Source organism: Xylocopa sonorina, chromosome 9 (genome assembly GCF_050948175.1).
Source record: "Xylocopa sonorina isolate GNS202 chromosome 9, iyXylSono1_principal, whole genome shotgun sequence".
NCBI classification, from domain to species: domain Eukaryota; kingdom Metazoa; phylum Arthropoda; class Insecta; order Hymenoptera; family Apidae; genus Xylocopa; species Xylocopa sonorina.
The window spans coordinates 6,960,697-6,982,385 of record NC_135201.1 but is presented as its reverse complement, the minus strand read 5'-3'; the positions used below and the strand labels follow the sequence as shown (position 1 = coordinate 6,982,385).

The 21,689-nt window shown below is 49.8% G+C and overlaps 1 protein-coding gene across 1 annotated transcript in view; it reads left to right on the top strand.

Moving 5' to 3' along the window:
* Positions 1–1,291: 1,291 nt before the first annotated feature.
* Positions 1,292–21,689, top strand: part of LOC143427313 (uncharacterized) — a 194,791-nt gene continuing 174,393 nt past the window's right edge. The window contains exon 1 of the mRNA XM_076901342.1: positions 1,292–1,314. The gene's annotated coding sequence lies outside the window, so the exon portion shown is untranslated. The remainder of the gene's footprint in view (positions 1,315–21,689) is intronic.

The following is a 21,689-nucleotide window of genomic DNA, read 5'->3' as shown; positions in this document are numbered from 1 at the left end:
CCCGTTCCCACGTTCCCCAGCTCGCGGCTAACAGCGTGTCCCAAAAGCAACGCCGTAACACGGTGGCGCAACTTCAATGACGTAGCAATATTTTATGGGGGCCTTTTATCATGGCGAGCGAGGCCACCGCGGAAGAGTTACGACCGCGGGGCCGCCTCTTGTTCTAACATTTATATCGCTGCGCGGTAATTGTCTTTTTAACTTCCGCGGAGTTCACGAGGCGACACTGGCCATGAGAGGACGCCGCGCAATTTCGCAGCCGGTTTCCGAGAGGCTGCAGGACACGTTTAAACGCATTCCCTGTATAACCAACCGACGTAGCGCACGCTGGGAACCACTTAAGACCGATACCGCGTTTGACACGCGCATAAACGGCGCGTGTCAGTGCGTGCACGTACGTCGCTCGTACGTGGTCGACGCTAGTGACTCTACGAGTATCGAAAAAAAGCTGGTCCACGTGGAATTCTTCATTTCTTCAATCTGCTCGTTTATGTAAAGAGTGTCCCTTTCGCGAAAGTTCTTCTTCCAGTCTTCTATCCGATTTTTCAACAGCATTTCGATCGATATCGCATAAGAAATTCGTTAACAATTAAACGTTGGTATTATGGTTCATGTTTCTGTACTTACCAACCCTTCGAGTACTTAAACCATGCTGCACGGTAAGGGTAACAATGATATCCCGGTCCGAAGCGTCTCTCAGCATTCCAACCCAGCAACAAAACCTTCCAGTTTATCACATACATCCTGTGCCGCGTCGCTTTTCGAAAAACAGCGCCGGAAAACGCACTCCGCGTCCTTTGTGCCTCTCCCGAGGCATTGTGCGAGCGCCAATGGTGGGGCCAGGTTGGCGCGTCCCCAACAGCGCGCAGACGCGGCACACGGGGTTGGTCGCGTTGCCTCCCGGCGTCCTCGGCAGTTATCGGCGAACCGCGATCCGTACCTCGTCGTTATCGCGTCGCTCGCGAGATGTAACGCGAGCAAACGAGTTATCAGTCGAACACACAGTTTACGGAGAAACGTGCCGTTTGCCCCGCGGGTGTAAACGACCGCCAGTGTTTTCGCCACTCCCGCGGACCTATCGCGTGGTGAAAGCATCCTGGATTTCGGAGCGTACTCGACAGTACTCGCGGAGTGTTGGTGTGTGTTAACGACGTATCGTTCCTTGTTTCTTGTTACTGTTTTTCGTTTCCCTTTCTCTTTTCTTTTCCATCCCCTTGGAGTTCTTTTCGATTGTGATCAAGAGACATGTACGCTGCTCGTTGACGATCGTACGTGGGGACAGCGGTGCAGCTGAGTGGCGCCTGCAGGAGTCAGGTATGTTCACTGATCTTGATGTTCCTTTGTGACGCCGGTGATTCTTGCGAACGCATGACAGTCTTGCCAAATATTCGATCGCCTCTGCGAATGCGAGGAGTTTTTATACGTGCTCCAGCCTCGAATGGTTGAAGGTTTCAACGCTTTTTTTGGAGTGTTACATTAATAAGTTTTCACTAGTGGGTTTCTAATACACGTACGCGTAGCAGCTAGATACCCTTGCATCGGGCGAGCAAATATTTGCCTCGCAGTTAGTTGAGCAATTGTACAACGCAGTAAACCAGTACACGGAACGTAAACAATCCGAAGCGCAGAAATTGTCGCGGAATTCAATTGTTACGATCCTCCGTCGTCGCAGTTATAAAAACAAAACACTGGCGAATGAAAAATGAACGCCCGCGTCCGGATTGCTCATCAAGCCTAGCCTACAGATTGCGCAATCATTAGCCACGTTCCATTCGTAGAAGCAATTGCTACGAGTGTTCTTCGCGAGAACGTTTAATCCCGCCGGAATGGTCTCGACCTTCTCGTCGAATCCTCGAGCTCGACTGATCCGGGCATTGTTTACTCCCATCCAGTCTACGTAAGTCGAACGTCACCCATTGAATCGTAGGCTTCTCTCCCCTTGCCACGGTACACACGCGCTAGTGTCACAGAAGTTATTGTATACACGAACGTGCGTTTGGTAATACAAAACACAGCCTCCGCTCCAGCCTACGAATTCTATTCTCCTTTTCGTTCGAGCTTTGTTGTGACGTCACGTGTTGTTACACCGAAAAATCGTCGATGTTCAGCCAAAGTCCATTGAACGACGCGTCTGCTAATCCAACGGATTTCTATTCGAACGATGTCCCATTGAACGGTCCCCGCGCCAACTCGTGTCCCTCCGTGCCCCATCGAGTGCGCCAGGTTTCCTCCACCGGTCAGTTTATGAGGGAAGATCGAAACCGACCGCCAATTGGCACGTCTCGGACGATTCGTGGCTCGTAACACGCGAGCGTTATTGTTCCCACGGGGTGTGCTAATTACGAAGGGGCAATATTTGCCAACGGTGTTCCGTGGGCCGAGTCGATGAACGGGAACGGTTCGAGGCCTGTTCCCGGCTTGGCGGGGGGCGCGTGTGCAGTCGAACGGGCGCATAGTTGGCGAAATATAGGCGGGTTGTGGCATCGGTATGGCTGATATTACAGCCGGTAATGCACTGCCCGTCCCGTGCGCCGCGGCATTTCTCAAAACTTTGAAGCGGTTTGTGGTTACAGTTGAATTGCTTCATTAGATCTTACTTGTACGGAACTAAGGCCATCCGGTTCAATCCAACGATGCCACGCTCTCCCACCACTCTTCCCGTCTCTTTCGCCCCTGCCTGTTTCCCTCCCTTTGCGAGCCTCGCTCCGCGTTGGGCGTCGGGTTCGATCCTGGAACGGCAAAGGGCATCCTCGTTGCTGGTTAACGGCGAACGCGAGGTATCCTTTAACCCTCTCGCGCCCTGCGTGCAAATTTGAACAACGTTTGCGCGTTCGAGCTGTACGGCTCGGTTGCTCGGAAATGATATACGATTCGATGGTGAACTCGTACGGGACGCGGGGAAAAAGGTCGCTGGGAATGAACTTTCGTTACTGATTCGGAATTTCACCGGCAATTTTCACGCGAACGCCTTGGAAATGCCAATTTCCACGCTTCCTCTTCCTTCTTCGCTTGGCTCGCGGTGTAGCGTGAACGGTGATCGTACGGTTGCTATCCGAGGTGAAATTAGCTCGTGAAAAATATTAGCATTTATTAATATTCATCGCGAATTGTTCATTAGTCGTAATTCTTGGAATAGGAAAAAGTACGAGGATAGGAAAAAGTGTAGTTTGCTTTATCGACGTTTTCGAGATCGTATATTCCTCTAGCGTGTTCTGCACCGCGGTATCTCGATCTCTCTCGTTCCACTTGGCGTGTTCGAGGCGTTCCGAACGGTCGGATTGATACGACATTCTTAAGAAACCATCTCTGAAGGATGTTAAAGGGAATAACGCGGAGTTCATAGTTGCCACGGTGGAATTTACGCGCAATGTTAATCGGAGACAGCGGATAGGTGGGCTAATTGAAAATTAATTTGTTTCTCATTCCTGTGTCGCGATTCGCGACACAACGGCGTTTTAATTGGAACTGAAAAGTCGTCTCTGTTTCCGTCCCATTAATTACAGCGCTTCCTTTGATTTCCTGTCCCGTATCTTCGATATTAATTTCCAATAAAAATGTTTGCACCGGGACGCGCGCTCGCATGCTCCTCCGCTGTAAAGTGCTTCGTCGCGTAATAGATTAATTCCCGTTCAATAAACACATACGGGATTTTAGATTAAACGGGAACGACTCTCGGTCAATTATGAAACGGAATAATACACAGTCGTACCTTTCATGAAATGATAACGCAATTGCGTTAATTAAAACTTGATGTTCCCGCGGCGAATCGAATTTAAAAGTTGCTCGTGATTTTATTCTTATTCGAGGAGCATTACAGTAAATGAGGGCATAATATTATAACCGGAGATAATCGTGTCAAATATAATTGGCGAGCGAAAAATTAAAGAGGACAAAAAAAAAAAAGAAACTTCTTTCTCAACCTCTAATTGACATCTGAGTTCGTATCCGGCAAAAGTATGAAAATCGCAGTACCCGCGAGGTATTGCGAGGAATTCTCTGCCTCGACCACTGTCTCCTATCCTAAAATCGTATTCCAAGATCGAGGAGCTCGATGGTTCGACGAAGGGTGGGCGATTAGCGACGGTGGTCCGTTACTCTTGCTGATTTATCTCGTGCAACCTCTACATTAACGTTCAGTCTCTATTCGCCGGCACTTTTGAATAATAAATTCGTTAATAACAACGGGGCGGTATTAAATTCCGCGTAAACGAAGCAGCCATACCAGCGAATCGATACACCCCCACAAGTCCACGTAGACACGTATATCGGCTGCTAATTGAATACACCACCCGTCCGAACTTTAATAATATCAACAACGATGCATACATTAAGCGTCAGGCAAATTAACCAGTCGTCTACCTCTACGACTACGCGGGACTCGTAACCATCATTACCGTCCTTAATTAAAGAGAGGGCGAATCGCTAAATATGAATATTTAGCCGGGGCGGGTACGGGCGTACCGGTCGAAGCGGGAGGGGCAGCGAAAGGGGGTTTGAACGCGTGCAGTGAAAGAGGCTAGAAAAAGGCAGCGAGAAAGAGAGTCGTGGAGAGGAGCTAGCCCAACCTGGAGTGGTCTAGCGGCGGAAAAGAGGCTTGCAAGGGCAAAGAAAAGAAGAGGCGGAAGGGAAATTTCGCGTGGTGAAGAGAAAGCCTTGGATTCCACCTCCACCCACTCTTGCTCTCTGCCGAGCTTCATCCACCCTGTCCACCCTCTGCTCGACCTTCTCCAAAACACCAGCCTCCCTCTGGTCTCCGGGGGTCAATGTCTGCCGGCGCGACAACCTTGCGACGGTGGCGCCACGCAATTGGGATTCTGCGCGCGCTACCACGCAACTTGGACGGATAACTTTATCCAGGCTGATGGTTCCGGTTCGAGGAACAACAAAAAAAGCGAAATTTTTATTTCTTCCTGTCTCCTCCAAACGTTTAGCATCCCTGAACGCGATATCTCATGGATACCTTCGCCCACGAGGTTCGCCAGGCGTTTGGTTTTTAATATTCCCAATCATCTTTCAAATTTACCTCGCTCCGCTCGCTCGAGATTGGTTACGTCAAGATTTGATTTCGTATTTTCGCTAAAATCGAACAGGAAACCCAGAGTCTAGGGTGTTTCACTCTACCTTCCATATTCCGTCGCACGTGCCCAGCCAGGATTTGACTACATTATTCTGGTATCCGGATTTCGATCCCGCCTCGATCCCACTCCTCGTCTATCGCAAGATTTTCTTTCGTCGCCAATTTTCCGCATAACGTATCCCGACCCAGTCTGCCGGGGTCAACGTCTGGTTGCTCGGTTTCCGTTCCTCAGACACGGGACACCGGGTGTCTCCATGTACACCGTTGGATAGGTTACGTGGATCGCGACAGATACCCAGGGGTGTCCGGTTTCGCTGTAACGCTTCGTGCCAGACGACGATATGTACCCAGGCGCGCGCACTTACATGCCGTTGGTTCCGCGGGAAATGGAGAAACTTGGCTGAATCAAGTATCGCTGTCGGGACGGGTATCAATCATATTAACAACCGGGGCACGTTGATTTTTTTTTTTTGCCGTTTCTCGCGTCGCACGAAATTTCGCGACCAATCTCGACGTATCGAAACGAACGGTGACCTGAAAAGCAAGGCACGGTGGGAAACGAGCACAGGCGGCCGCCGTAATCCACCGATCGTAATACCGATCGTTGAGCATAAATCGCGATTACAAGCTGTTCGTGGCACGCGTACACAGGGGAGGCGGAATGGCGCGCGTATGAATGACGACGCGAAGAGCACTTAGCTATCGTTTTCGTTCCACGCGACCCGGAAAGTGTACGTCATTACCGTAATCCAAAAGGGTGGGCAACGCGAAGCGCAAATTGGCCCCGAATCGTAATCTCTCCCCGTCGTTAGGATCGATCACACTTGTACCTGAAACGTTTTTGGTATTTTGAGGATCAGTCGAAGCGCGTCCCGCCGTTGCTCGAACGGAAACGCTCGAGCCTGGCGATTTCCTTTCCGGATAATTCGACCGTGGCCAATTTTGGCTCCGGTGCACTTTTGGCCCTGTTGTCGGCCTGGACTCACCCCTCCTCCTCTCTCTTTCTCTCTCTCTCTCTCTCTCTTAACGCTTCCGTTGGCCCACTTTTGCCACAGAGCACTAGCTATATCGATCCTGCGGCCCGACGAAATGGAAAATCCTATAATTGGAGACATTTTATTCGAACTGTGAACACGTATCGGCTATAGGCGCTAGTTTGATTGCAGTGCATCTGCTGTCATTCACCGATCGCTGTTTTCGAGTTCAACTCGCGTAATTGCTTTCCAATTTCTCTGATTATCAACTGACGATTGCAGACTGCGACTGCGTCAAGTTTAACAATAAGGGTATGGCTGGAGTGGTTTTAATTTTGGTATACGTGATATTCACGGTCCATTTGGGATTTTTAAATGAACACACTGTTCTTTTGTCTCTCCTCGAGCATACGGTTTTCTTCTGGTTGCAAGGAACACCTTGCACACGGTGGAAAGGGATGGCAGACGTCTTTCACGGGGGTTGGAAATCTCAACTGTTGCGTCCGTTCGATGGAAAACGCGGACCCGCTGCGAGAACCCAATTACCAGGGACTGGTGCGCGGTCGAAACGGCTCTTTGAACTCGTGCACATCCGGTTGTCGATTAATTCCACGATTTTCTACCCCCGTAACCGTTCGATGGTTAATCGATCGCCAAGGAGATCGTGGAAAGTGAATTTTCCGCATTTGAGTCGCGGAAAAAATGAAAAAAAATGGTTCTTTCCGTTGATGGAGTTGGAGTAATTGACAGTACGATCGATCGTGATTTCGTGGTACACGTTTGTACGGAAATCTTCCAACCAGAGATAAATTTCTGCGTTTGGAGTCGAATTTTTGGACAGAATTTCAGGAGTGCCCTCGCGAATTAATTTCCTTGGCAAACGGTACGATCGAGGGATTGAAAAATCCTTAAAAGCCTCTAATTGGGCGAAATTAGAAAACTTCACGGGAGAATTTTAAGCACAGCAATGCTCGAAAACTGTTTTCCGGTTGGGTGGAATTCTTGGGACCGTATTGCAGCCCACCGATTTATTTCCGCCATTCAAAACTATCGGTGGATTTATTTTGACCACCGACTGTACGCTGCTCTCGTAAATTCTACGGATTCGATTCCATACGGCGGTGAAAAAAGCCAGAAATATTAAATTCGCTTGTACAACTGTTTGAAGTTGAGCTACGCTACGTTTTACAACAAAAGGGGCCCGTTTTTCGAATCCTTTCAGTCGATTTTAAACCGTTTTATCGAACAGTATTAATAAAAGCGTTGTAACGAAATTTTATAGAAACGTTACCAATCGTTGCCCGTAAAAAGCACCGTCGCGTTCTCTTTTCCAGTGCGTCACACTTAACAATTATTTTCGACTCTTCTCCTACGCGAAATCGGTTTCCCGCTACTAATTAAACGGAGCGTCGTGCGCGACGATGTATCGACGACGAATGGAACATTAGCTCGAATACTCGCTAAAGTCAATTTTACAAGCGAACTGCTCGATTCCCGGCTTGAAATAACACTTTTCCGCCACGGGTGTTATTTATCTTTCATGGTCCGATAACGCGCTGTCGTTCAGTTTGAACTAACATTTAGTTATTGGACAAGATAGCGAGATATCATCGGGGTTTTATTTCCGATCGGATGTGTTGATCGAACAGCGTATCGTTCCACCTTGGCTGTACTAATGAACAAAATTTTCACCAATAATTCGATTAATAATCCCATGCAAATATAAATTGTTCGCGCACTCAGAACGACGAAAGGTATCGATAACGTATCTAAACGAGATTCTCTCGAAGCTCTCCTCGAAATAGTTGGTCGTTGATCGTCCAAAAGAATCGATCATTCAGCAAAATTTCGTACAACGCCGCGTAGCTGTTATTTCTTTTTTTTGTTTCGAAATAAAAATAGAGCTCAGCCGGTCCCGTTGCGCTCGATTCTCAAATATAGCGCCGGCTGGAGCAGCCGCGGAATAATAGGCAGGGAACGGTCGCATCCGACGTCATCCCCCAATTAGGCGAGCGCGGTAACGATCATTTTTTCCCCGGGTGAAATCTCGACAGCACTTTATAAGCGGTCTGATCCTAGATTAGAGTTAATTTTGAAACGACGGACCGATCGACCGCCCCCGTAAGTGGATTCTTCTCGTGGCGTCGTCTCGTCGATGAGTAGGATTAACGTATCAGCCCGCCGGATGAAGTATAATCGAGTAACGACCGGTCTAAATGCTCCGTCGAATGCGTCGGCCGATCGCCTGGAAAATGACGGCCCGATCGAACGATGGAACGCAATTTTTATCATCTTTTTTCTCTCTCTCTCGTCTCTATTCTGATCCAAAATCCTGGCGAGAGGGACGAGTGGGACACGCGTGGAAAAAGAAAACCTGGCTGAGGGGGTTGAAAACGTATCGGCGTAGGGATTACCACGGGCGCAGACTTTGTTAGAGATTCTTTTCTACCGGGTAATAAGCTTCGTTGAGATTATTTCGCAAAGCAGGTTGAAATTTGCGAAAGCTTTCAAAGGACTGTAGTAGAAAATGGAGAATTTTCGAATCCGCGGCTGGTGGAAGAAACGTGTGCGTTTATAGGAACCAGAAATACGGGGGAACATGTTTTTAATTAGTAATTCCGTGTAGAACCGCTTGACAGGATGTCTTTGAACAATAACAAGTTCGTTGTTCGTCATATATTTAACGGCGGGTTGGACAACGCGATAAGAGCGATCCTGATTAGTCGCGTCCGTGGCTGGAACGGTCGCCCCGTCAAACGCCATAAATCCAGCCGGATCCGCCGGCAAATCTGTAAATTCGAAATGAGTTATCCTCTGGCGAACGGGTTGTGTGCCTTTCTGGAACGGCTGGTTGCACGCTGGCATCGAATCTCGCGCGGCTGGCGAACCGTGCGCGCGCGTAGGGCCAAAACCGGTTGACCTTTTGACCCAGAACCGGTCATCGAAATGCCAGTGTAATCGGCCATTGTTGGCAAACAGTCGAAGTGGCCCTAAATGGAGGAGCCGGTTGGAAATTGAATTCCAAGTCGCGATTATCGATCGGACTCTGTTGCGCCGCGCTTCCACCGCGAAGCATCGTTTTAAGTATAATTGATTAAGCCTCTGCGCGCGACGTGAAAAGGTCGAGCGATTAATCCTACTTTATCGCGTGGTTTTCAATTCGCCAAACGAAGATCGATTTCTGTATATTAATCAGGAACGACGGGCAGCGATGGTTCAAGGGTGAAGTTCGACGATTTCGACGATAAAATTCACGATGAAACGAAAGAACGGGGAGTCGAATTCGACAAACCGGTCTCTGGTAATTAAATCGAACACCGGTACACGCGGAGTCAAGCGGCTGGAACAGTTGGTAACTAATGCAAGCAATAACGTCGCTTTAAGCTGAACCTAATGACTATAACTATGGCCGGGATTAGTCGTTAACTTGGCCGTAAACGTTTCCTTCGGGACCTGCCTTTCGTGCGGACTCGCGGAATATCGCTGACCGAAAATGTCGCCGCCCTCGTTGGCCCAAAGTGTGAAATACGACCGCGATGGAATACCCGGCTCTCTGCGGGCTTTGCACGGCCCTCCGGCCATGGCTTCGAACGAGATGCCGGATTTATACCGCGGTCCCTCCGTTTGAATTCCATCTAAACAAATCACGATCTTCGCGGTGACTCGCTTCCTCCGCGCGGAGGAAACCAGCGGAGGAAGTCGTGTGAAAGTTGCCGCGAGTCTCGATACGTGGCGTCCAAAGGAACGCGGAAGTTGGGCAACCGAACAGTTTTTCCGGGATCTGACGTTTGTTCGTACTTTGGACGGTTCTGGAAGTTCGAAACGCTGGATATCTTGACCCATTAAGACGAGAGATCCGACCTAATCCAACTTATTTCGTGCGTCTTGCAAGAGTCGAGGAAATTCGTGGTAGCAAGAGGAGGAGGGGGCATTGAATATAGTTCCGGGAAGAATATCCGCTGTAAAACACGAAGGTCGGAATCCACGCCGCGAGTTCTGCCAATATTTCTTCGCAGCTCGGAAGTGTCAGCAGTATTGCGAAACACATTTCGCAGCATTCCTAGAGCAACGTCTGTATCAGCGAGCGGCGCGCGTGATCGTCGTAAATTTCGCGGATCTGTAACCGTTGTTTGATACACCTCCGACTTGATACACGGTTCCGTGGCTGAGACAGGAAAAAAAAAAAAGAAGTGAGCATCCGTAGGCGCGCGCTAAATTCCGACGGATCGGACGGCTTTCCATACGCCCCGTTGCCACGAACAAAAGGAATTCCAGCCAGAACGCGATTTATTCTGGCGGCGATATTTCGAAAATGCATCGTCTCGATAAATTTGTATTTTTTTTTTTGTTTGTTTTTTGACAGTTTAAAACAATATTTCTCTCTCGACATCGACTGCTACCCGAGGCTTTTAACAGCGAACCGAACCCAGTGTTCCACTTTACTATCAATTAAACATTTTCGCGAGACTCATCGGGTTGACTCAGGTTCAGAAAAGATCCGCGTAGCGAGGAAACGAGTGTATCTTCCGGTGGCACAACCGGTAGGGAACGATGCGACACTTCTATCCCAGAATTCTCAGGAACGCGGTGAATGTTTCAGTAATTTCGGTCGTGGCATTTTCATAAAACATCATTCTATTTCTAACATGCGCGTAGGAGAGAATTCGCGCGTCCATAGATGGGTGGCGGTGCGCGCAGACGCTTTACATAATATCTTTGCCATTGTAAAATGCAAAGTACCACGCGGCGAGTCTCGCTGAGCCAGCTTTTCCTTTCGCCGCGTTCGCACTCGGCGCGCAGAGAGTGTGTGCACGACAAGGGTGGCGGCTAGAAAGAAGAGGCGAAGGAGGGTAGCGCGAGCGAGCCGCGAGGCGGGGGGTGGTTAGCTGGTATGCCTCGAAAGCAAGTTTTTGTCTTCTCATGTAAATCGCTACGTAGACGGGCCCGATTGAGGGCTTAAGCACATATTTTTGTATTCCCTTCTTAAGGCGAGCCGATCGCGTTCAGCCTCGAGTGGAAATCGATAGCGCGGCTACGTAGACACGGCGAACGGGATAAAGGGGAGTTCCGTGGCTGGAGAAATTGTTTCTGAGCCGATTTTACGACGCGGCCACCGTAGGCGCGAACGATGAAACGATTCCAGGAAATTGCTATACCCAGACTATGGACTTTTTTAAGTTACGTCGACGTTAGGTCGTGTTAACTGTGTCCCTCTATACGAGGGAGCGAGAATATGGCCTGCTCTTTAATTCGAACCGAGCCGTATCATTGTTACGTCGACTCATAACAGAGGACAGTTTGATTTCCGTGAAATGTTTCGAGCACCATTTTGTCGCGTTAGCATTCTCGAGGTACGTGTACCAGTAACAGTGGAACAGACCTGAGGTAGATTCAGTTCACCGGTGACGTAGGAACGCGATATCTGACGTGGCTCTTCCTCGGTGCTTGTATCGATTGCCTTCATAATCATGTTCCAAGTATGCTGCAACTCTTTTTCATTTTAACATACGCTGCTTTCTATCTAGGGCATCGACTCTCCGCGCAGTCTGATTTCCCCTGTACACGTGTACCACTCGCTGGCCGAACATCTATAGATCGTTATTTAAACTTTATTTCCTGGCATGCATTGTGCACGACGACACGTACGCGCCGCTAACTGGATGCGAAAATAACGTGACTCCGTTTCGCGGAATCTCAATAGAAGTCCACCGAGAGGTACGTACTCTGGAAGAGTTGCCGGTTTAAAAGAATTCTAGCCGGATGTACCCACACACCTCGCCCCATAAACTTTTCAGGAGTGACTGAAGTGGTAAACGGAGGGAAATCCAGGAGAGGGCTAAAAATTCAGCCAGTCGCCAATTACACGAGCCCCGGAGAGGACCTCGTGAAGTTGTCTCAAACAATTTCCCGCGAACGCGGAGCGGTCGCATGCAACTGGCTGGATGACGCAGCTCCGTATCCGCGCACTTGAGCATTTAAAATGCTCCCTTTCCGCCGTTTTTCTTTTTTTTTTTTTTCTTCCCTTACCCGGCGTCACTTATCTGCCGTAACGCTTTTAGCCCTCACCCCCGTATCTGTGTACAAAGTATCTACACGCTGGCATTCTCCGTTGGCCACGCTGGCCGTCGCGCACGGAAATGCACACGCGCGACACGGGCTGACGCTTCTTACGTGCACCGAGCGTTTAAATTTATTTTTCCTCGCGTTCCTTTTGTCTCGTCCCGAGCCAACGTTTGCCCGAGTTCGGAACGGCTCAGCTCGGAGGCCGTTGTTCCCTCGCATCTCGCCATTTTTCACCCTGCCCTCCGCGAGGTTACAACGAATCAGGCAATTGTTTCCATCCGCGTGCCACCCTTGCGCGAAGGTTAAGAATCGAACCACCTCCTGGCTTAGTTTAGAACGGAATTTATAATCCGATCGTTCGACCGTTCAAACAAATCGTTCCCTCAAATAATGTATTCTTCGATGAGTTTGGATAGCCGAACTTCCGATGAAGTTCGGCTACATCGCGAGGGTGCGGCGAACTTCCCTTAACAAAGTCAAGTGTGTACCTTGCCCGGCATTCCGGCTCGATGAAACAAAAACAGACTCTAATTACTCCTCCATCCCCAGACGGTATCATTTTTTAACTAGCAGTCGGATCTTCTTCAAACTGGATCACCGCAGTTCACGGAGTCCGTTCCTTTTGTACTCCGATTCCACTTTCCACGTGGATCGTTATCGCGTTCCCTTCCTGAAAGATATCTCTTCCGAGGATCGTGGAGAAAAAAGGTCGCTGTCGAAATTTGTCTGGTCCCATCCGAGAGAGGTAGTCGAAGAGGGGGTGGTTTAACAGAGTCAAAACCGGGGCAGCTTTCAGCAGATGCGGAGTTAATGACAGGACACCGGTCGGCCAATTATTTAACCAATTATTTACCCGGGTCCGGGCGGGTAAACCGGTTTTATCAGCAGTTTCGCCGGCCACGGTTCGCAATCTGCAAACAAGCCGCAACGATACAGGGGGGCCCGTGTGTCTCGGGCATGCACTCTTCTATCGATTCCACCGAGCGTCGTTACGCGGTGCACGCGCGCGTACACGTCCACGTTGAACCGGGCCACGGGGTTATCTGTACGGGCTGTTTTAACGCGGGCCATTGTCCTTGCTGAATCGTATCCCCGTAGATAGCGTCAGCTGTCGCAGTCGTTGTTACCGCTGCTTCGGTATCGCCGGTTATATCGAGCGCATTATGCGACGTACACGTCATTGCGGCCCCGATACACGGTTTCCGCGACCGGTATCGAAGCGTCGCCCGCCTGACGAATCTTCCTGAAAGGGATGAAAGAAGCGGGCGCGAGCGGATGCGCTCTCGATCGATCCCACGTTACGTCCCACCTCCGATATTCGATGTCCACTGTCCACATCGACCATCCTGCTGGACCCAAAGTACCTCCCACAGTTTTAAAATCGTGGAACTTGAAGAGCTTCGAATCAGAACTCACTCGAGACCGCTCTGTTAACCGTGGTAATATAGATAGTTCCCAGGGTTGCACGAATCGTTTATTCATCCCGTATAAATAGTAGATGAGACTGATATTTCTTAGTCCCGGCGAACACTCGTACCGTCCAATAACCAACCTCATTCGTCCCACCAGAGTCCCTTTCACCGTGTAAAAGAAAAAAAAAAAAGAAAAAGACCATTTCTCCGGACGGAAAAACTACCCGGTCTTCTCGTCCATCAGCGAGGGGGAGGATCGCGAGCAGTCTCGCTCAAAGATGCATAGAATTTTCCCTGGCGTCAGCCGGATGATTCAATGGTTCCGTGAACATCCTCCAACGGATGGAGCTAGGATATGTGTGTCACTCGGTTCCTCGCGTCTCCATTGTGTCCGCGCACACGTACAGAGGAGGGCCCTAGAAACACTCGTCGCGGATTTGTCATCGTAAATCGTCGGCCAGGATAATCCTAAAGGGAGCCGGGTGGGGGGGCGGTCTGACGTTTTTCCGGCGGTGCCTTCGTCCGGGACACATTTCACAATTAGCCGGTATTACGTCGACAGGATTAAAGGCGGACACGAAAAGTTGCCTCGTGTCTCGTATTCCTTGACGCTCCCCCGCGTTATTTATGTCCACGGTCCTAATTAAGTTCTGTCTGTAATCGCGGTAATCCACTTTGGCCCGGGGAACGGGCCTCGGATTCTTAAGTGCGATTCCAGCTGACCCAGTGCCCGTACATGGTGCGCGTTCCGCTGTTCTGCGCGAGGATCCCATAAAAGGGGGACCGCGATATACTGACGAGCACTTTTTCGAAAGTGGAATCGCAAGGAGGAACGGATGTACTTTTTCTCAAACGTATCGATCGCCACTCGCGAGGCGCGGTTCCAGTTTCTTTTTTCCCCAGCCAGAACTACGGCTCCACCAACGTTCCACGATCTCTCGTTGTCACTTTTGTGGAATTCAATTTCTGCTGGCCTCGCGTGAAAGTTTCGCGCGCCAGATACGCAGCGCAACGAACGATAGTTATCTCCGCCGCGAAGTAATGCATTCACGCGGACGTACGCGCAACGAACTATAATGCTCCGAAAATAGGAGTATATAGCAATATTAGGAACTTGGGTAATCTGTTAGTTCGTTATCATCTTGTTGCAACCCCCTCCCCGCCCTGGATTCTCTAGTTTGTTCGAACTAGATCGCAACTCCCGTTTGCGTTGCGTTTTATTCGCTTCCGGTGTGAAGTAGTAACATACGCGAGGGGTAGTTACGTGGCAAAGGGTTTGTTCTTGCCGCGTCCGTTCGCTCGCCCCTAATTCAGAACTTTGCCTGGCCACAGAGTATCGTCGCGCCCCCCTAATTCCACCCTTACACAGGGGGTTGAATTTATTTTTCAAGGACGCGTTTCTCGTCGGATTTCCCTCGGTTACCGTTGCCTGTCGATCCTCCCGGCTCGTTTCCCACCGGAATCCGCTGGTCTCGAATATTCTTTCATTTCGCAGCCGCATCCGAAAGTTCGTTTCCGGTCGCAACTCCGACGTCTGCATAAACGGCAGCCCGCGTCCAGGAACCGTTTCAATATCGCGGCAAGTTGTAGAAACTAATATTCTCCGGTGTGTACGAACGGGGACGGGGCCCTCGCATGCCAGTCGTGACACAATTTTGGTAAATAGAAACGATGTAACGTGTAATCAGTGGATCGCGAGTTACCTCGGCCCTTGGATCGATTCTGGTTCCCCGTTTAAATCGCCCGGGGAACCGCCCATCCTTCCGTTACCTTCTTCCCACGAGTCTTGCTCGCGTACGCGCTTCTAATTGATGTTAAAAATTTGACGCGTCCTCCGCAGAGACGAGACGCGAGCGGACGTATAACTTTTGCAAATGGATTTCCGTTCGCTCGTGAGAGTTTATTTTCATCGCGAGCGAGGAGGGAGAGGAGGCTGTTGTAATCGTCGCGGATAAATTCTTTATTAGTAACGCGAAATGCGAAACAGCCGCGATATCCGTGGAAACGAACGCAGGGCTGGGCAAACGATGTACGAAACTGAGGGCGATTCGAAATATAATTCTTACGATCTCGAAATGAACGATCGCGCGCGTACGCGCACGATTTATAGATTAAATCGGCCCGTAATTTAACTGGATAAATATTGCAGCCAACTATTGTTCCCGTTAGATAAAACGATATTAATTGATACAAGAGTCCGGCGATACGGGGTACCGGGATCGTCGGATTGACGTTCAATTTTTAGAGGCCGACGCGAGCAGGCTCGATAATTAATTCGATCGGATCAGGCCATAAATCGGCGGGTAATTTCCTGTCGTAAATGTTCAATGCCCGTGGAAGTTTGCCGAGGGTAATTAAGTGTACACAGTCGTTTAATATAGGCGCCTGGTATGGTTTATTAATCTTTCATTCGAACTTCTCATTTTTTCCCCTCCCATTCCGTCTGCCTCTCGCGGACCTAATAATTGCAAAGAGCGTAATCGGATAAATTGCAGGGGGAGAGGGAAACAAAATTTAATTTGCGGCCCCACCGGCCTGTTAACTTAGAACGTAACCTGTGCCTCCTTCTCGACCTGAACTAACAATCGCAGGGACGCGCAATTTGCAATGGAACATTAATGCGATTCTTCTTTTTTTTTTTTACCGTACATCTTCGTTACATCGGCTGTTCGTCTAGCAAAACGGTAGAAAGAGGACCGTAATCGTTTTCTTCAGCCTTCGGTCGATGGCTGCGTCTGCTTTGAACGAAGACGGGAACATCCATGGGGGAGAGCATGCATAGGAGATAGCTCTGAAAGGTCGTTATAGGATTTACAGGCGCATTGTGCGCCATAAAGCTAATAGAAACTTGTCATGTGGATCAAAGAGAAGCTTGGGACCCTGGCTAAGATGAAACGTAAATTGGCCCCGTGTTAAAACAAGACCATCGCGGTCCCTCTTCAAAATTGGAAAATTAATGGAAACAATCTGAAACAATCTCTTTCTCTGCTTCACTTTAAGAATCGTCAGTTCGCAAAATGGAACTGCTACGATTGGGAAATGGAAGGAACGTTTTTACAATAGAGTGCTTCGCTCTTTCGATGTGCAGTCGTCTGTGGATCGAATCGCAATCGATTCAAATTCATTTTTGACAATGAATTAACAGAACACGACTGTTTTACCATTTCTTTAACGATCAATCGCGATCGATTTTATAGTGGATATTTACTGGCAGCAAAAATCATCCTACGACTCCCTCAACGGGAAAAGGCTACTTTCCTCGGCCATTATCCAGTCCTCCTGCTCCTTCTCGACAACTCGAGCCTGCCACACGCAGCCCTAACCTTCCCTTTATGCTGGCGTTTCCCTGAGAACGGGATGGTCTCGCTGCCCTCGACAAAGAATGTGTGCGGTTTATAACTAAAGGCTGGGATTGAAGACGCGTTCGCATGAAAGCTGCCATTTACTCCGCGACATCTCAGAAAACGCGTCACGGAGCGAATGCAGAATCTCGTCCCTTAGAAACCGCACGCGTGCGTCCACGTTCAATATCCACGAAACGAACGCGTAATGGCGCGTCGTTTCGCATTCCCACGGTTTTAATTATCCCTTAATTTCATCGTTCAAAAGGTCAACGTTGATTCAGAGATCCCAGAACTTTACGCATCTAAATGTGATTTGTTATCTGGATGAGTCATTTATGAACAGTGTAGTCGGAATTTAAGTATCAATGAGAAACGTCGATCGAACGCTGAGGCAGATTATACGGCGTGTGAGGCCTCCAGATGGCCATTGACGGGGATAAATAAGGGGCCACTCGAGTTAGCTTTCTATGGGGGATAATTCCAGAGGGGGATCGTAAAGGGGAACGCCAAAACAGGTTTCAACCGATCTTTTCCTACCTGGTCCAGACTGAACGCGTTCAGGGTTATCCAATCTCCGCTTCGTAACTGCACGCAACAAAATTCCATATACCTTCTCGACCGGACAATTGTCAGACCCGCACGGTCTGCCATTCCGCGTAGTTCGAGACCAGTTTCACTGGGGAAACGTTGCGTATTGATTCTGACGGCTATTTAATAGTCGAGGTGTTCTAACGTCGACAGGGGAGTTTTCCAGCCGCGTAACGAGATTCGAAACGTTTGTGTACCGCTGTAGCAGCCACCCTCTCGGCGTGGTACAGTCGCGCAATATTCCAGGCAACGTGCTAATGTATTTTTAATACGTTTCCTCGGCGATTAATCAGACGGCGGTGGCCGGCCGTGTGTTTTTAATGTTCGACGCAAACACTGGCCACCCTTTCACAGCCGCTGAAAATTTAAATAAGCCGCGCCGGCGAACGCGACCGGAGATAAGGAAAATTGCCAGGAAAAATGGGGAATCGTTAAAGGGTTAAAAGGGATCGTGTCTCGATCGCGAAACGTTTCAGTTACCCGCGAACCACGAGTTTCTCAGAATACACGAGTACTTGCATATTAATCGCGCCATTTAATCCTCTAACTGACATACCAGAACTTTCGATAATATTAAAACGCTTAATTAACCGTTCCAAATTCTAGAGAACTATCTCGTCTCAACCTATAACTAACCCAACCCACTCTCAACCCCCTCGTCTGCAATCTTTATACGCGAAAAGGGTGTCGCGCGAAGAAGAAGAACAAAAGACCGTGGTCCGCGCGAAACAATAATTCCCCGAACACCGTTTTTTCCTGTTCTTTTTTTCTTTTTTTCGGCGCGCAGAAGCCAGGGGTGGCCATTTAACCGCATAGTAACCGGTGGCTTTAATCTGCGCTGACGGGGTGCGGCTCATTAGATGCGATTAGTCTGCAAGCAGACACGCTCCTTTATGTCCACACGTACATGCTTACGCAGGTACACGTAGACGCGCGAATAACCAGCGCAAACTGCGCCGCTGTCCCCATCAGGATTCAACCGGCGTGTCCTCTGTTGCATACGGGAGGGACCCGTGTATTTGCCCGCCTGTAAATCTATAGACGTACACGTAGAACCGGGAATAGGGATGGCGGTGTGCGAGACGCGCGTGTATGCGCGGGGGGACAGTCATCTCGCGCGGGCACAGTCAGCGGGTTTTGGCGACAATGAGGATACGCTTTTAATAAATCGCCACCTTCCGCGGCGGACGATTTCCGACCCCCCGTGGCTCGCTCGTCCGTGAAGATCCCGAGTGTAGAGGTGCCGTTTAATGGCTGGGAATTAATGAGGTGCAGGTGCGTTGCAGAGACGCCGCGAATTGTTAGGGACTTTCCTGAAGGGGGATGGGGCTCTTGTTTGGCGAGAGCGATTAACGGGTCGCTCACGATTTCGTCGGACAGCGATTTCACTTTTTTTTTTTTCTACTTCCACGCGTTTGAAAATATCTACCCTCGAAGATCCGTCTATCGTGACTATAACCATCGTCTTCACTTTTTTTCTACTCCCACGCGTTTGAAAATATCCACCCTCGAAGATTCGTCTATGGTGGATGTACGTCTTGGTTGAAATTTACCAGCGAACTTGAAGGGGTTGATGTTATAGAACAGCGGTTATTAATCGAACCTCCTCGTGGCGGATGAATTTTTAGAACAGCCTCGTTGTACGTTAAATAAATAGCCTGATAATGTGGGTCGTTATAGAAATGATCGAGAGCACGGTCACGTGACGGCCTCCACGTTGGCGGACCGTTCCGGGTATCGATACTATTTATCCTATCCGGTATTCTTCCAAAGCCGGTGTTCACGGCAATTTGCATTTCATTAACGTCGTGCCTTGTCCCGTTTAACGACGCCGCGGGGCCTGTAGGAACAGCCCCGCGCACAATTAAAAGTTGAGACCGGCCGGCTACTTGCATATGGTGTAAAAACTCGTTGTTACACGGCGATGGCTCGCGTGACGCACGGAAGGATCGCGGAAAGTCCCTGCATTTCCGAGTTTTAATGTCATCGGTCCACGGAAATACTACTTTAACTAGTTTATACCGTGGATAGGCAGGCGGCGCGCGAATTCACCGCAGAGGGGGTGGCTCGCGACGCCGTCGGGACTGAAAATTCGTTTCTTCACGGCCAACTTGTTGGCCAGATCGATAGCGGGGGTGAGTGGCTCGTCGACCTCTCAGCGTCGCAGTCGGATTAGACGCTACTTTGCGTTACTTCGCGTCTGGGCGAAACTTGGGTGTCGTATTGAATAACCAACCCTAGCCCAGCGCTCGATTTCTGACTAAATAGCTGAAACTTCGAGACAGACGAGTCGTTCCTTCGTCCCTTCTTAAAATACCAACGAGTTACCGGGTAAAAGGTCGCGCGTACGGGTTTAAAGAATGGAACCGGAGACGGCGAAAGTCACGAATCAACTCTGTCTGGGACCATTTACGGGGCACGGTGAACGTTCGTGGCTGAGAGTGATTAATCTTCCTGAACGGTGCATTCCTGACGTGTATGCTAGTTACGAGGCCGTGAACGCACTCGAATCGCCGTGAAAAACCGTGTGCATAGGGGCGAGACGAAGGGCGAAGCGGAGAGAGAGAGAGAGAGAGAGGCGGTGGAGAAAAAAACGAGGGAACGGAAATGGGAGGGCGCGTCGAGGCGAGCATGGCTCTTTTCTGGCTTCGAATTCGTGTTCTTCGCGCGTCCACGGGAACGCGACAATCATAAAGGAAACGGAATGGCGCGAGAACACGTGTACAGCTGGTTTGATTTTAACCTGGCTGTTATGAATAGCCGTGATATTTCCTTGGTTCACAGATTGGAAACAGACCGTCGCATGCTAATCTCGGGGTACAAAGTCTTTTCTACTCTGATCGCACTTTTTCGAGGACTAGGTTCGCGGGAGCTCGGCGCATATTCGTGCGAGCGGATTAGTCTGATTTTATTTGCGCAGAGTTAATAGACGCGTCCAGGAGTACGTTACCACGGGCCTTCATTTGCATTTGCACCTATATTAGAGGTTATGCAAACTACGTTGTATCCGGTACACTCCTGTAATGCCGCGCATCGCGGATTAATTTATAAACAACCACTGTTGATGATCGCTGACGAACAGCCGACGGCGCACTCAAATCACCGCCGGAAGCCTGATGAATTTTCCAGAGCAACAGTGGATCTACGCGGTTTTCCGCAGCGGCCAACAACACCGCCGATAAATTCTCTCATTTCGCCCAGGCTTCTTGTTATCCTTTCGCTCTCTCACCACGCGCCCCGTTTCTCTGCCCCGCCTGTTCCCGCGGCCTCTCTCCCGTCACCAAAAAGGTTCATTATCCCGGGACAGATGACGAGTAAACGCTCGCTTAATGAAATCTTCCGCAGTGATTTCGCGCGAGGGAAGTCTCGTGAACCGGAAGAGAAGGGCGTCGCCTAGGAATACCAGCGACCGCCTCACGGGTCTCGAGCTGTTCTCGTGTGCACGCGCAACATTTCCGAGATTCCGGAAACTGGCGATCGGAGCGCCAGCCAGCCGGGCTAGGGGAATTAACGGGCGAAACACAGTTGGGGGACCATCGCGGCGAAAGTATGCGCGTTGATTACCACCCGCGTGACACTTTGAGATCGCGTCGCCGGAGCAATTAACGCGAGCGTTCTGTGCGCGCTTAAAATCGCTGACCTCGCCCGTCGTTGCCAGCGAGATATCGAAATGATCGACGCTGGTCAGTTCCTCCCGCCGCGACCCTGGCCTCGATCTTTCGTGCGGTCGATTTTAAATAATCGAGCTCAGATTACGTTCACGAGAGGAATCGAGTGCTTTAGTAAACCGTGTACCTTTCCCTCTCACGAATGTGGAATTTACGAGCGTAAAATCTCGCTGCTTAACGATACCTTCTCACCCTAACCGCAGAATTCGCCACTTCGGTCCCGAAATGGGGGTATCTGTCCCCGAAACATTTCTGCGGCACCGTAACGAGGGTAAACGCGATTTCGTCGAGCTCAGGGTTGGAAAGATCTCTCGAGGAACAGGCTCTCCGTGCCGTGCAGCTTCGAGACCTTCCCCTTATCTCGTCTCTAAGCCCTGGTCAACCCAAAGGAGAGAGCCAGCTCCGCTGACCCGTAGGGCAATTTTTTTTATTAAATTTCACCCCTTGGATACTCCTCTCGATGGATTTGATTCCTTTCCACGGGTTCCATTTAGTCGAGCCCCCGTTGTTTCCGTTCTGGTAACGGCGAATATCTGTTTGGGTTCCTCGCCGCTTCTTCCTCT